The sequence below is a fragment of the Chionomys nivalis genome, chromosome 2, assembly GCF_950005125.1.
Source record: "Chionomys nivalis chromosome 2, mChiNiv1.1, whole genome shotgun sequence".
NCBI lineage: Eukaryota > Metazoa > Chordata > Mammalia > Rodentia > Cricetidae > Chionomys > Chionomys nivalis.
Window position 1 is genome coordinate 133,370,818 of NC_080087.1, and position 14,576 is coordinate 133,385,393.

At 46.7% G+C, this 14,576-nt stretch overlaps 1 protein-coding gene across 2 annotated transcripts in view; it reads left to right on the forward strand.

The window, feature by feature from the left end:
- Positions 1-798: 798 nt before the first annotated feature.
- Positions 799-14,576, forward strand: part of Ino80d (INO80 complex subunit D) — a 63,008-nt gene continuing 49,230 nt past the window's right edge. Inside the window, exons 1-2 of one of the 2 annotated variants that reach the window (XM_057762711.1) lie at positions 799-952; positions 8,442-8,543. The gene's annotated coding sequence lies outside the window, so the exon portion shown is untranslated. Of the gene's footprint in view, positions 953-8,208; positions 8,544-14,576 lie in introns of those variants that run through there. The other variant, XM_057762712.1, reaches the window with a different exon arrangement.

Consider the following 14,576-nt stretch of genomic DNA (forward strand, 5'->3'; position numbering starts at 1 on the left):
AGGGGGAGAGCAGTAGCAGCCGAGCTTCCTAGTCCACCGCCAGCGCCTCTCTGATCTGTCAGCGCAGTCGAGGGAAGGGCGGGGGAGGGGGGGGGAAGGAGGAGGAGAAAAAAAAAAAACAGAAAAAAAAAAAAAAGGCAGCTGAAAGGTAAGCAGAGGCGGCCCCAGGCCCGGCCCACATCCCCGGGCTCCCGTAGGGCGGCGGGCTGGGCCGCGCAGGCAGGGCGGGCGGCGAGCGCGCTTACGTGAGGCCGGGGATTCGCCGGCCCACGCCAGGCCGCGGGCGGAGAATGAAAGGGTGAGTGGGGCCGGCGCTAGGGTGGCAGGGGCCCGGGGACTGGGGGCCTCGGGGTCGCCCGCGGGCGGCTACGGCGGGGGTTCCGGCGGCGGACCGAGCGCGGCCTGCGCGGGCCGGGCCTGGGGAGCGCCGCGGAGGTGTGGGGGGGCGCCCTAGGCCTCGGGCTCCGCGGCGGCCGCGCCCTGCCCCCGCGCCACAGGCCTCCCGCGCCCCTGGGTCCCCCGGGGCCTCGGGGCGGGCGGGCGGACGGACGGCGGGGCGGGCTGCATCCTGCGCCGGCCCCAGGCTCTCCCGCGGGGCGGAAGGCCGGGCGGCGGGGACCCGGGCGGCAGAGTGTGAGGCCGCCCCCGGCCCCGAGCGTCGGGCAGGCGGACGGACGGGCCCGGGATCCCGGTAACTGAGGGGTTTATTTATCGCCCCTCGGCGGCGCTCCGGACGGCCTGGCCGGGGCGGGGCGGGCGGCCTGGCGGGCGTGGGGTGGAGGGGCGGCGAGAAGTCAGGTGCAGCCGCGCGGCCCGGAAAGTTTCCTTGTAGGCCCGGATTGGGGGTTGCTGCTCTCCGGGGAGCCCCGGTCCTAGCGCCGGGGACCCCCGAGGCCGTGCGGGAGAGCCCTCGGCTGGCCCGAAACTCTCCGCCAGTTCCCGTCCATTCGAGGTACTCCGCCCCTGCACCCCTCGCCCGCGCCCCACCCCACTCCCCGCGGTCCCCCTCGGGGCTGCCAACTCCAGCCCGTTCCCCACGAGCTCGCAGGCCCGGGGAGAAGCCTTCTCTTCCGGTTTGGAAAAGTTTTCAAGGGGTTTTTCGTAGCGTTATTAGTTAGTGACTGGGCTTTGGGGGGTGGGAAGGGAGGAGGTCGGTTCAGGTGCTGTTTCCACTGCACAGTCTTTGCCCGTCGGCCTCCCCCACTTTTTGAAATCCCGTACCCCACGGAACAGCCGTGGGGGTGTTACTTGTTCATTTATCACTCCCACCTTTATTCCCCCCCTGACTCCTCTGGGTCTCCCAATCCCTCCTTTCTGGACAGCTCCGGGCAGAAAGATAGTAAGTAGGGGCAGAGAGCAAACTGTCAGGGCGAGGGGCAGGACCAGGCAGGCTTCGGAGCAGCCCCCGGGCCCCCAGTTGTAGGAGATTCCCCTTCTGATTTGGTCACTGTCCGGTAAAACCAACTCAGAAACTGAAGCCATGGGGGGACCTCGCTGACAGGCGTTGCAGAGCATTCAAAATTGGGAGGAAGGAACTGGAGGGCAGGGCGGCTTTTGAAGCAAGGTCTACCTGCAGTTTAAGGAGCAGTGATTGGTTTGTTCTGATAGTAACTGTTTAGCCTTGTGTGATACCCTTAGATGTCTGTCTACAATTAGAGAGAAGAGGGTTTTAAGACACTGAAAGTTGTGATTGCTCCAGCTCAGGGGTCTGCGGAGGAGCCCTGTGAACTGAACATAGACTTTGACTTTGGCCTACCCTATAAACGAACTCGATTTTGGTTCTGGTTTTGGTGCCATCAACTCTGAAACTTTTTTTTTCCCTTCTTTTACTTTCACGTAGTAAACTTAAATTTCAAAATCTAGATTTCCTACTTTTCAAGGCTAGGCTGGGCTACAGCTGACCGCCTTCTGGTTGTTGTTTAGTGTTGAAATTGCAGCGTGCATGGCCCGGCCACCTCCAGCCCATCGTGGGCATGTGTGGCAAGTTCATTTGACCCCTTTATTAGTAGAGCTTGGGTCTGTGTGTGTGTGTGTGTGTGTCTCTGTGTGTGTGTGTTTGCAGGTTGGAGATTGCTGGCAGAGGCAGTCCATGTTCTGATCACTCAGTAGTAGAGAAAAACTGCCTGTCAGTTGTAGAAGCCGGGGGTAATCATGACTTGGTCTGACTTCTCTCAGGCATCACAGTGAGGCTCCTTACATGGTTCTTACCAAGGATCCTTGGCTTTTGTCTGGCTAAAACAGAGCTCTGTTTTCTCAGTGTTAGATGGCCAGCCATTTAGACTTGTGCCTAAGAAAGTCTTGATATTTGAAGATGGTATGGATTTGGTATTAAAATGCAAATTACATGTAATGGTCGTTTTACGTTATTGATTAATTGAAATTGCTTATTGACTAGGGCATTTCATGCATGTGTATAGCAAAGCCATTATTCCTGTTATGGCCCTTACTTTTAGAGCAAACCGTATAGAAAAAACTCATTCTCAGTCCCCCTTTCCCAGGATATTTTAAAAGTCGAAGGAAATCTTACTATTTTATAATATGTTTTTGTGTTCATTTGTTGTGCTGTTTGTTTTTCGAGACAGGGTGTCTCTGTAGTCCTAGAACTCACTCTTAGACCCGACTGGCCTCAAACTGAGAGGTCCATGTATTTAGTGCTTATCTTAAGCTTCATATTCTTTAGAGTTTCAGAAACTATATATGTACAAATACTGAAAGTTTGATGGTTTTTCCCCCCACATCCTGTCCCAAACATTTTAATTCCTTGTTGTAACCCATTCATGGGCTGTTTTATTCCTAAAGAAATGGTTGATTTGTTGTCTTCAAAGTTAATTTTATTTCAAACTAATAAGAGACTTTCTGGGAACATGCTGAATTATTTTAATTGAAAAAGGACTGTCTTTTTCACAGTGAGTTGTTTTGTTTAAAAAGTAGAAGTTTATAACTCAACTTTTCTTTGCTCTGAAAGATTTCATAAAGAAATTTGTGGAGCCCATCTCCATTTTTTTTCTTTCCAGAAAATCATATTGCTGCTATTTTTAAAAATTATTTTATTTTTGTGTTAGGGTGTTTTGCCTGCAGGTGTGGCTCTGCACCATGTGGGTGTTGTACTTGAGGAGGCCAGAAGAGGGTGTCAGATCCCCTGGAACTGGAGTTCCAGTTGCTTGTGCTGAGGATGAACCCTGGGTCACCTGACAGAGCAACCCACGCTCTTGACTTCTGAGCCCTCAGTCTGGCTCCCAGGGCTGCTAAGTTTAGAGGATAGAAAGTTTGTATTTAGATAGACAGTCTGAAGTGTGAGCTCTTAAAAGTGTTAGTTTAACCAAACACTTTCTTTCCCTTTCGCTAAGATCTTTTGGGCTAGCTCCCAGTATCTCAGTTTGGGGATTTTAGACAGCCTGGCATTTGTGTCTAAAGACAGCTTCTTTCCGCACCTGATCCTTTGTGAAGCAGTAGGTGAGACTGGCTCAGGGCTGTAGAGTAGGGTGAAGACAGCTGTGTTCTCAAAGTGGCCCAAGAGTGGGCTGTGAGCGTATCCCGGAGGCCCGTGAAGGCTGGTTTTAGACAGTGCTCCTGGCCATTTTGAGATTTGGGAGAAACATAAGTTAAAATGTCATGCCTCCTGCTTTTCCTCCCCTGATTTAAGGTGACAGACCATGTGATTCTAATTCTTTCACATAATGTGATCTACCTTATTTCCATATTTATTTTGGAGATGGGTCTCACAACCTGACACCTGCAGGGCCAGAGGACCCAGGTTCAAGACCAGCCTGGCTACACAGTTAGCACCCACCCCACCCTCTCTGGAAGACCTCCTTTTCTGGTGGGCTCTGTGTATCCCGCCATCGTCCAGTTGTGTGTGGTTGGAGCAGGCTTTGGGTTGTGCTCTGCTCTGGTCCTGTTGCTTCTTAATCTTTGGTTTCTTTAACAGGACAGGGAAATAAAATTCCTTGCTATAAGGATTAGATGCTTCTTCTAGCCTACCCTATGTTCTTTAGTAACACCATCTAAGTAACATCTTGTTTGTTTGCTTTTTCCCTTACTAAAAATAGTACATACTCATACTAGATTTGGAGAGCAGCTCTATCAGTCCTGCTCAGGATGGTAGCATTTTAGTGCCTTCTGGTCTTGTGTGAGGTGCAGACAGCTTAAGCTTGGACCCCTGCAGGTAACTTTTGTATTGGCTCAAAGTTTGGGCTTTAGAATCAAATTGGTCTTTAATCCTAGTGATATGAAACCTTATAATTAAGATGAATATTTTTAATGTAATTGTATTTTGTGTGTGTGTGTGTGTTTATGCATGTGGGGTCAGAAGACAACTTACAGGAGTCAAGTTTTCTGATTCCACAAAGTGGGTCCCACAGACTGAGCTCAGACCGTCAGGATTGGCAACAAGTGCCTTCACCAGCTGAGCCATTCCGACAACCTCTCAAACTAATGTTATTATTCAAATCAAAAGGAACACTAAGCTGGGAATGGTGGCAGACACTTAATCCTAGGGAGGCAGAGGCAGGTGGATCTCTGCATTTGAGCCCAGTCAGTCTAGTGTATATAGTGAGTTCTAGAGTCCATGGGAGAACTATTTTTATAATAATAATAACAACAGCAATAATTACTACTGTTATTTTAAAGGCAGGCTGGAGAGATTGTTCAGTGTTTAAGAGCATTTGCTGCTCTTGCAGAGAACTGTTTGGTTCCCAGCACCCACACTGGTGGATCCCAACGGCCTGCTGCAGGTGACCCCATGCCCTCCTGGACTCCCGAGAGCACCAACACTCACGCATTCGTATATCCATACGTGGACACATCAAAATAAAGCGGGGACTGCAGACACGGCCCAGTGCTTAAGAGTACGTGCTGCTCTCCTAGAGGATCCGGGTTCTATTCTCAGCATGACATTTGATTGCTCATGACTGTAACTTCAGATTCTGGGGCTCAGACACTCCAGAGGTGTGTAAACCCACATAGACCATACATACTCTCATGATTAGAAATAAAAATATTTTAAAAATTGATTTTATTTTTACAAGTTTTTATTTTATGTGCGTGTGGTGTTTTGCCTGCATGTATGTCTATGTGAAGTGCCAGATCTTAGAGTTACAGGCAGTTGTGAGCTGCCATTGGGTGCTAGGAAAGAACAACATACGCTCTTAACTGCTGAGCCATCTCTCCAGCTCCCTAAAAGTGACTTTATTAATAATCTTAGCTTCAGGCTGGAACTGTAGCTTACCTGTAAACTTCAGAGGCTGAGACAGGAGGATCATGAGTTTAATGTCAGCCAGAGCTGTGTTTAGGGACAGAGTGAGGCTTTGTCTCAGTTTCTCCGTCGGTGAGCTAAGCACTGACGTCACCTGTTCTGTAGTACGGCTGTGGAGCCTGTGCTGGAGCCTGTGCTGGAGCTACAGAGCGCTGTAGACCAGGCTGGCCTCGAACTCACAGAGATTCTTTGCTTCCCGAGTGCACCACCACTGCCTGAATAATTTCTTTTCATTTTCTTGTGGTACTGGCCACTGAACCCAGAGCCTTGCAGCCTCTACTACTGAAGTGAATTTGAACTTGACATCCTCCATTCCTCCCTGTCTGCCCTTAAGATTTAGAGTTCCTTTAGTGGCTTTGAGGGCCTGGGTAGTTTGTGGCCTTGGTAGGCTTATTCTGGAGTGACCTGAGGAGGTGACAGGCTCATTGACTCCTGTGTCATTTATTCCTCTAACAGATCAACTGTCTTGTGTCTGCACCTAGCCAGACAATACAGAGACTTTCTGTTTGTTAGTTTGCTTGTTTCAGTTTAAAAAGAAAGACAGAGTCTCCTGCAGGAAGTATGACCTTGAACTTTGGAACCTGCAGAGCAGAGATTTTAGGCATGTACCATTATTTCTGAGGTGCTGTTGATTGATTATTGAACCCAGGACTTGTGGCACTGTTGGTGAGCAACTCTACCAAGCAACCAAGCCATAGCTCTAGGTAGCTCTTCCTCCTCGCCTCCCCCATCACAGAGTTTTAGTCTGGTGGAGAAGAAAACTTAGAAAACTGATATTTACAACATTGAATGATACAAATAGGTAAAACGGGAGGAAGGAAACCTATTTTTCTACTCTGGCATTGGAAGGCCCTAGGAGGGCTTTGCATCAGAGGTTTCTGCCCTAAGCAAATGGGAGGAGTTAGGTATTTCAGGAGGTGGGACCGCAAGTCTGAATAAATGCCTAGGCAATAGAGCATTCTGTGTTGCAAATTGTGGCTCTTTGTGGCCTTGGACCAGGGGAGTGGAGACTTAGTAGAGACTCAAGTTTCTCTGTTGGGGTAAGGAGTATGGGTTTCTTTAAAACTTGTAAGACCTTAGAGTCTTTGGTCAAGTATATTACTTAAATTATAGTAGATTGGAGTAGTATAAAGAGTAAGTAAAATAAAGGGGGCAAGACTGTAGGGAATTCCAGTACGGCGGCTCCCCAGAAGACAGAGGGTTTGAACTACGGTGGCTGTGAGCCAGAGAACAGGCTGTGGCAAAGGCCACTTAGAGGGTAAGAGGCCTCAGAAGTGTGGCTGTGTGGAGGTGCTGGCGGGGTGGATGGTAGGAGTAGGCAGCTTTGATAGTGACTGTCGGGAAATGAAAACAGATTTGTGTACATGGACAATCTGTACAGAGTTTGAAATCCTGGAGTCAGATGCACATTAAAAATGGCAATAAGTGCCCTGGAAATGATCTGTGTGCCTTATACTTTTGTTTGTAACTTGGTGACTTTATAGATAGAACAGATTATAAAGTAATTTGATCTTGAATATTTAGAAATTTCAACCACTGCTGGCCTGAAAATGTTAAAATCTGAGAATTTTAAATCCTGAGAACTTGGAAGGTCTGGATGTAGGACTGAATTTTAGTTTTTAGTTTCTTTGTTGTATTAAGAGAAGGTCTCAGTTGGGCAGTGGTGGTGCACGCCTTTAATCCCAACATTCAGGAGACAGAGGCAGGAGGATCTCCTGAGTTCGAGGCCAGTCTGGTCTACAAAGCGAGTTCCAGGACTGACTCCATAGCTTCTGAGAAACCTTGTCTCGAAAGAGAGAGAGAGAGAGAGAGAGAGAGAGAGAGAGAGAGAGAGAGAGAGAGAGAATTAAGAAAGGAAGGAGAAAGTGTCTGTCTCCCACAGTTCTGGATGGCCTTGAACTTGTAGCCATTCTCCCAGCCAGCTTGTGTTCTTTTTTGAGACAGTATTTCACACTGGTTCTAGGTGACCTGGAATTCACAGACTTGAATTTACAGCAATCCTCCTGCCTCAACCTCTCTAATGTTGTAGATTACAGGTGTGAGCCACCACACCCTGTGAAGTCTGCTTTTTTTTTTATTCAGTAACTTGCTGAAACTTGTTTGATTTGGAGCCTTCATAAGAGCAGTTTGCTGAAGTCTGCTTGTAGCCCACGTCTGCCCCGTCGGCCTTTCATCAAGGGCCGCTATAAAGTAAATAAAGAAGCTTGGCCAGCAGTGCCTGCTGGGTGGGAAGGGGGGACACGACGACACTAGAATACTGGCTGAGGCCAGGAGAGACCATTTCCAAGAGACAGTGGTCTCCAGCGTCACGTGCTCCAGAGAATTCTAGTGGGAGAAGGGAGGGGAAAGTGGATGGACTCGGTAGTGGAAGAGCCATTAGTCTCGGATTCTTAGAAAAAAGGTCTGAGTTCAGCCACAACTTACTTTTTCTCCTTCTGGTCCTGCAGCAGTCGTGACTGGGGCCCCAGCATCCAGTAAGCATTTGTTGTAAGGAATTATTAACTGGTGCTGATGGCTATTCTAATCAAATCAGCCGTGTGTGTGTGTGTGTGTGTGTGTGTGCGCGCGTGCACGCGCGCGCGTGCGAGCGTGCGTGCTCCAGAGTTACTAGGGAATCAAACCTGAGCGCTCCATGTGTAGGGAAGAAGCAGTGCCCAAGCCCCAGACACCGTTCCACTTGCTACTTTTCTTTTTTTGAGACAGTTTCACTGTGTAGCCCTGGCTGCCCTAGAAATGACTATGTGGACCAGGCTGGCCTTAAATTCACAGAGAGGTACCTGCCTCTGCCTCTTAAGCGCCACCAGGCCTGGCTTCTGTTAGTGTTTTCTATCCGAAGAAAATCAACCCCAAGTGCTCTTTACAGATATAGAAAGCAGGTTTGGGTATAGTTTCTACTGTGGATCGCAGGAGAAATCTCTCAGTGTATTCTGTAACTCCAGCCTGAATTAGTGGAGAATTACACTGTGCCGTTCAGAAAACCACTAGCAGCTGGAAGAGGGCATTTTCGCCCTGCACACTGGAGACGAAAATGATAATACTAATAAACTACCACTTACTGCTTCGAATAGCAGTTAGCATTAAGTGATTACTATGTGCTGGGTACCATGCTAAGCATGGCTTCTTGAAATACCTAATTTAATTCTGCTAAGCAGCTCAATGGGTACATACAATTATCTTCCCTTTACAGATGAGAAAATTGACCAGATTTGAGCCCCATCCCTGGTCCTTCCAAAGGCAATGAGTGATTTCTCTGCTGCATAAACTGCCCTTAACCTTTCTCCTAAGTCAGGTAAGACCATTTAATTTAAACTCATAATGTGAATTTATTTGTACACTTGCCTTTTGAGGAGTCTTGGGCACATGCTGGGTATCTGATGAACACTTCTTTTTAAGTTATTTTGGCTCGCACGCACTTGCTTATGATTGTATTTTTGGGAGAAGGGCAGTTTTCTCTTTCAGTCATATCAGTTGATATATTTTTGTCTTCAGTCAAATTTTACTACATTTTACACTGATGTGTGGACTTTAGGTTTTAAAAATTAGTATATTTTAAATTAGCTAGATTTATTTTATTTTTTCTTGTTCAAATTATATTCAAATTCATTTTATTTTATTACTTTTTAAATTGTTTTAATGTGCATTGGTATTTTACATCTGTGTGAAGATGTTAGATGCCCTGGAACTGGAGTTACAGACAGTTATGGGCTGCCATGTCAGTGCTGGGAATTGAACCAGGGTCCTCTAGGAAAACAGCCAGTGCTCTTAACTGCTGGGCCATCTCTCCAACCCTTCAAATTTATTTCTAGAAGATGAAGTAAAAGAAGACCCTGAAGTCTGAGTAGAGACTGAGTTTAGCCGTGGCTGCTCCTGGATAAGTAAATGTTCTCATCTGCATTAATTTATTAGAAAACTGACATTCCAGCCGGGCAGTGGTGGCGCACTCCTTTAATCCCAGCACACGGGAGGCTGAGGCAGGCGGATCTCTGTGAGTTTGAGGCCAGCCTGGTCTACAAGAGCTAGTTCCAGGACATGCACCAAAGCTATAGAAAAACCCTGTCTTGAACCCCTCTCCCCCGCAAAAAAAGAAAAAAGAAAAAAAAACTGACATTCCGAGAGTTCGCATTCATTCCAGTGTAACAGAATAGTGTACATTGGTAGGTCTCTGTACTTTAAAGGAGGTAGAATATAGAATTACCGTGGCAACTGGAGAAAGATGCTGGAGCCCTGAAGAAAGCACGTTTTTGAAGCAGAATTAAAAAAATGGCAGTGACGTGGAGAGGGCCACTTGTCCTGAAGAGAATAAATAGTGTTCAGATTTTTTTGTTGTTTGTATTTTGAGACAGAGTCTCTGTGTAGCCCAGGCTGTTCTGGAGCTCACTCTGTAGACCAGGGTGTCCTGGACATGCTTTGTGGACCAGGCTGGCCTGGAACTCTTGTTCTGTTTTGTGGCTGTAGTCCCTAAATGCTTGCCCACCTCCTAACTGCTATGTGTGCTTTCTTCTGTGTTTCCAAGAAAGAACTCTGACAGTGAGCTATGGTTTATATAAATAATGTCTGTATCTAGATATAATTAATATTATAGCATCAAGAAGGACTTTTTATGTTGTTTTGAGACATAGTCCTGGCTAGCCTCGAACTCAACTGAGTAGTCCAGGTTGGCATCTGAATTTCTGACCCTCCTGCTTTGATTCAGGTAGTACAACCATGCCTGGCAACTTGAAGAAAAAAAAAAAAAAAAACCAAACATTTTTACTGTAGCCCCTATTTCTCACTTCTGAATTTCAGTATTTTGATGTTTCTGTTGTGGAAGGTGACTGTTACCTGTTCTCAGTGGCAGCTCTTTGTGCATTTGGACAAGAGTCCATTTTCAGTGTTGACTCCTTCCTTGAAGGAGCAGAAGTCCCTTTATATTCTTCTTCACTTTTAGAATTTAAGTTATTTATTTTTGAGGCATGGTCTCAGCATATAACCTCAGGTGGCCTTGAACTAGCTATGTAGACCAGGCTGGCCTGGAACCCACAGGATCTCTTTAAATTTGAAGAAAGTTATCCATAGCTAAAGATGATGGCCATTAGATCTGTTAGTGATTGATTGATGAGTATTTTGAGGCAGGGTCTCCTAACCCAGGAGTGCCTCGACTTGCTGTGTACAGGCTGCTATAATCCCTGGATCCTCCTGCCACCACCTTCCCGCTGCTGGGATGACAGGTATGTGCCACTACGCCCAATTTGTTTGTTTGTTCTTTTTTTTGTCTTTGTTTTTTCAAGGCAGGGTTTCTCTGTGTAGCCCTGGCTGTGCTGGAACTGGCTTTGTAGGCCAGGCTGGCCTTGAACTTGGAGATCCTTCTACCTCTGCCTCCTGGGTGTTAGGATCAAAGTCGTGAACCATCCCTGTCCCCACTTCCCCCAGCTTTTTTAAGAAGTTTTTTTTTTTTGTTTGTTTTATATGAAACAATGGAGCTTAGTTTTTTAACTTTTTGTTATTATGAATTAGAAAATCTAATGGATTTTCTACCCCTGCCCCCTTTGTCAGGCTTGGATTAACCTAGGGCTCTGAATAAGCCAGGCAAGTATTATGCCACCAAATTACAGTCCCCCCAACCATTCAAAATCTGCAAAGCTTCCAGTTTATGCAACGTTCTTTGGTGTTTGACTCTGACTGTAATAAATAATTATATAAACTTTGTGAAGTACCAATTTAGTGCTTTTTAATTTAAATAGAATGTTGTCGGGGGTTTCTGTCCTGCCTGGTTCCTGTAATCGCAATTGTTAAGTCCCAAAGAAACCACACAGAGATCTACATCAACTCATCAACTATAAACTGATTGGCTCATTAGCTCAGGCTTCTTATTAACTCTTTTTTTTTTTTTTTACTTTATTTATTATGTATACAGTTTTCTGCCTGCATGTATACTTGCAGGCCAGAAGAGGGCACCAGATCTCATTACAGGACTCAGGACCTTTGGAAGAACAGTCAATGCTCTTAACCTCTCAGCCATCTCTCCAGCCCCTTATTAACTCTTATAACTTATAATAGCCTATTATTCTTGTCTATGCTAGCCACATGGCTCAGTACCTTTTTCAGCGAGGCATTCACATCTTGCTTCTGTGGTGGACTCACGACTGCAGAAAGAGCTTCCTTCTTCCCAGAATTCTCCTGTTCTCATTGACCTGCCTCTACTTCCTGTCTGGTTGTTCTGCCTATACTTCCTGCCTGGCTACTGGCCAGTCAGCATTTATTTAAAATATAATTGACAGAATATAGACCATGGTCCCACACCAATAGAATCTAAGCAAATAATAACTCTTATTTTTCACATTTGTTTTGGGAGGGGGTGCATGTGTAGCACATGCATGCATGTTTCATTCAGTTTCAATTTAGACTGTACTGGGGACTGGAAGGATGACGTAGGAAGTGCAAACCCGAGGACCCGAGTTCAGGTTCCCGGAACCCATGTTAAATACAGACGTGGTGACATGTAACTGTGATCCAGGTACTCCCATGGAGAGATGGGAGGCGAAGACAGGAGACTCTTGCAGGCTCTCCTGGTAGTTTGCAGGCCACTGGCCTGGGGCATGAAGTGCAGTAGAAAGTGGAGACTGCCACCAGTCTGAGTGCCATGCACATGATGTGATGTGTGTGTATGGCACGTTTGCATCCTCACATACACACACATCGTGTATATTCAGATCTACAGAGATAGTTTCCCAGAAGTCTCTGCATTAAATGTGCACTAATTGGGATTTGCTAGTGCTCAGGAGACCTGGCCCTCTGGGAAGGTGTTTTTTTAGGAAGTGAGAACAGGACGGGCAGTTTACACAGAGAAGGTGATGCTGAGCTGATCTAGGAAGTGAGGGCAGGATGGGCAGTTTACACGGAGGAGGTGATGTGTGCCTGAGCTGATCTAGGAAGTGAGGGCAGGACGGGCAGTTTACACAGAGGAGGTGATGCTGAGCTGATCTAGGAAGTGAGGGCAGGACGGGCAGTTTGCACAGAGCTGATGTGTGCCTGAGCTGATCTAGGAAGTGAGGACAGGACAGGCATTTTACACAGAGGAGGTGATGCGTGCCTGAACTGAATCGCACCAAGCACCCCACCTCCCATGAACAGAACTGGCTCAGCGGTGGGGATTTGTGTACTGAGGTTTGTTTGTTTTTTAGGTAGAGTCCTTGTTGTGTAGTGGAGACTGGCCTAGAAATCCTAATGTAGACCAAGCTGGCCTTGAACTCCCAGAAATGGTTTTGCCTCTGCCTCCTGAGTGCTGAGGTTAAAGGCATATGACACCATGCCTGGTGCCTGAACTGTATTTTTCAAGATGGGTTGGTGGGATTGGAGAAATGGCTCAGCAGTTAAGGTTGTGCACTGATCTTGCAGAGGACTGAGCTTAGTTTTCAGTTCCTACACTCTGCCTGCACTCACGTGTCTATACAAACATACAGACATAGGTTATCACGGCCGGGGCGGGGGGTGAGGTAGAGAGACAGAGTTTTTGAAAACCTTAGCCAGTAGTCCCAACACTTGGGATCAGAAGTTCAAGATCATCCATCATTACTTAGAGAATTACCACACCAGAATGGGCTATCTGTGACTCTCTCTCAAAAATCAAAAACGAAACAAGATGAAATTAGAAAATGGATATTTATTATAAAGTAATTGTGTTGTAAACAAATTTGTTTACATTATAAATATTTTATGATTTTTATTGTAATGGCGTATTAAAATATTCCTGTCACTATGTTTGTGTGTATATGAGTGGGTGTGGTCCTGGGGATTGAAGTCGGGTGGTCGGGTTTAGCAGCCCCAAGAACTTTCCCCTGTGAGCCCACTCAACTCACTGTTCCATTAAGGTATATTTTACTACACAGATTTTATTTATTTTTTTATTTATTTATTTTTGGTTTTTCAAGGCAGGGTTTTTCTGTGTAGCCCTGGTTCACAGAGATCTGCCTGCCTCTGTATAGCCCTGACTGGCCCGGAACTTGCTTTGTAGACCAGGTAGGCCTCAGATTCACAGATTGCCTCTGCCTCCCAAGTGCTAGGGTCAGCATGTACTACCACTTCTGGCCTATGAAGATTTTTCTAAAACTACTTCTGATTAACCATGGCAGTGCACTTATATTTGGCTTTTTCTTCTTTTAAGCATCTGAAGAAGCCCACAGGAAGCCCAGAGTATGTTGAGCGGCGCTGACCGTAGCTAGGCAGTGTGAGTTAGCGTCTGCATGCAGTAGTCCTGAACCAGATGAGCAGGGGTCCAGTGATTCCTTCCTAGGCACAGTGAGGGGAACAGCTCTCCACCAGGGCCTGTACGCTGGGCTCTCAGTCTGGCAGGCAGGGAAGGCGAGGCTTGGCGATGAGCTGCAGCTCATTCAGAATGGAGGAACGACTGGCAGCAAGGAGCCAACAGCTAATTATTTTGTCAGCTGGAGAAAAACAGAGCCTGAGTCCCTTTCCCCAGCCTAGCAAGCCTCCAGGGAAGAGGGTTTGTGATGAGCACTCAGAGACAGCAGAAGGAGAAAACTGTGACCACACAGTTCCTATGCTGGGGTGGAAGTGAGGCGCTGCTCTGCAGTGGAGAAAAGATGAGATTAAAAACTCAAGAAATGATAAGACAGCAGGCAGCAGAGTGGAGAATTGAACGTCACTTTGTTGTTTTTCCCAAGACAGGGTCTTAGTAAGTAGCCGTGGCTGTCTTAGAACTCACTGTGGAGACCTAGCGACCACAAACTCATAGATGTCTATCTGCCTTTGCCTGCAAAATACTTGGGACTAAAAGTCCCATAAGAGTTCCTCTTAAAGCAGTGGATGATGGGCACAAAGAAGTCTCTGAGGAAGACTAGAGATCCAGGTGGTAGTTCGTCCTATAATCCTAGTACTTTGGAGGCTGAAGCAGGATTGAATGAACGTGAAGCCACTGTTGTGGCCTGTACAGTTTCAGGGCAGGCCAGAGGGAAGACAGATGGAGCCTGCAGTAAACCTAGCTGGTGAATAACTGAATTTGCCAATGGAATAAACCAGGTAGAAAAACTTAAAAAGAAAAAAAACAAAGCAAAACCAACCCCCTTTTATTAGGGCTGGAGAGGTAGATGGTTCAGTGCTTAGAGCATGTGTTGCTCTTGCAGAGGACCCCCAGGTTCTGTTCCCAGCCCCCACATGGTGCTTCATATTCACCTGTAATTCTAGTTCCATCACATCTGGCGCTGCCTTCTGACCCTTGTGCTGCTGGATTTAAAAGGGCTTTCAAAAGGTATGGGGTGTGGTGGCTCAGGCCTTTTCATTTTGTCCTTGTCTGTACGTGTGTGCATGTAGGTGTGCATGCTTGTGT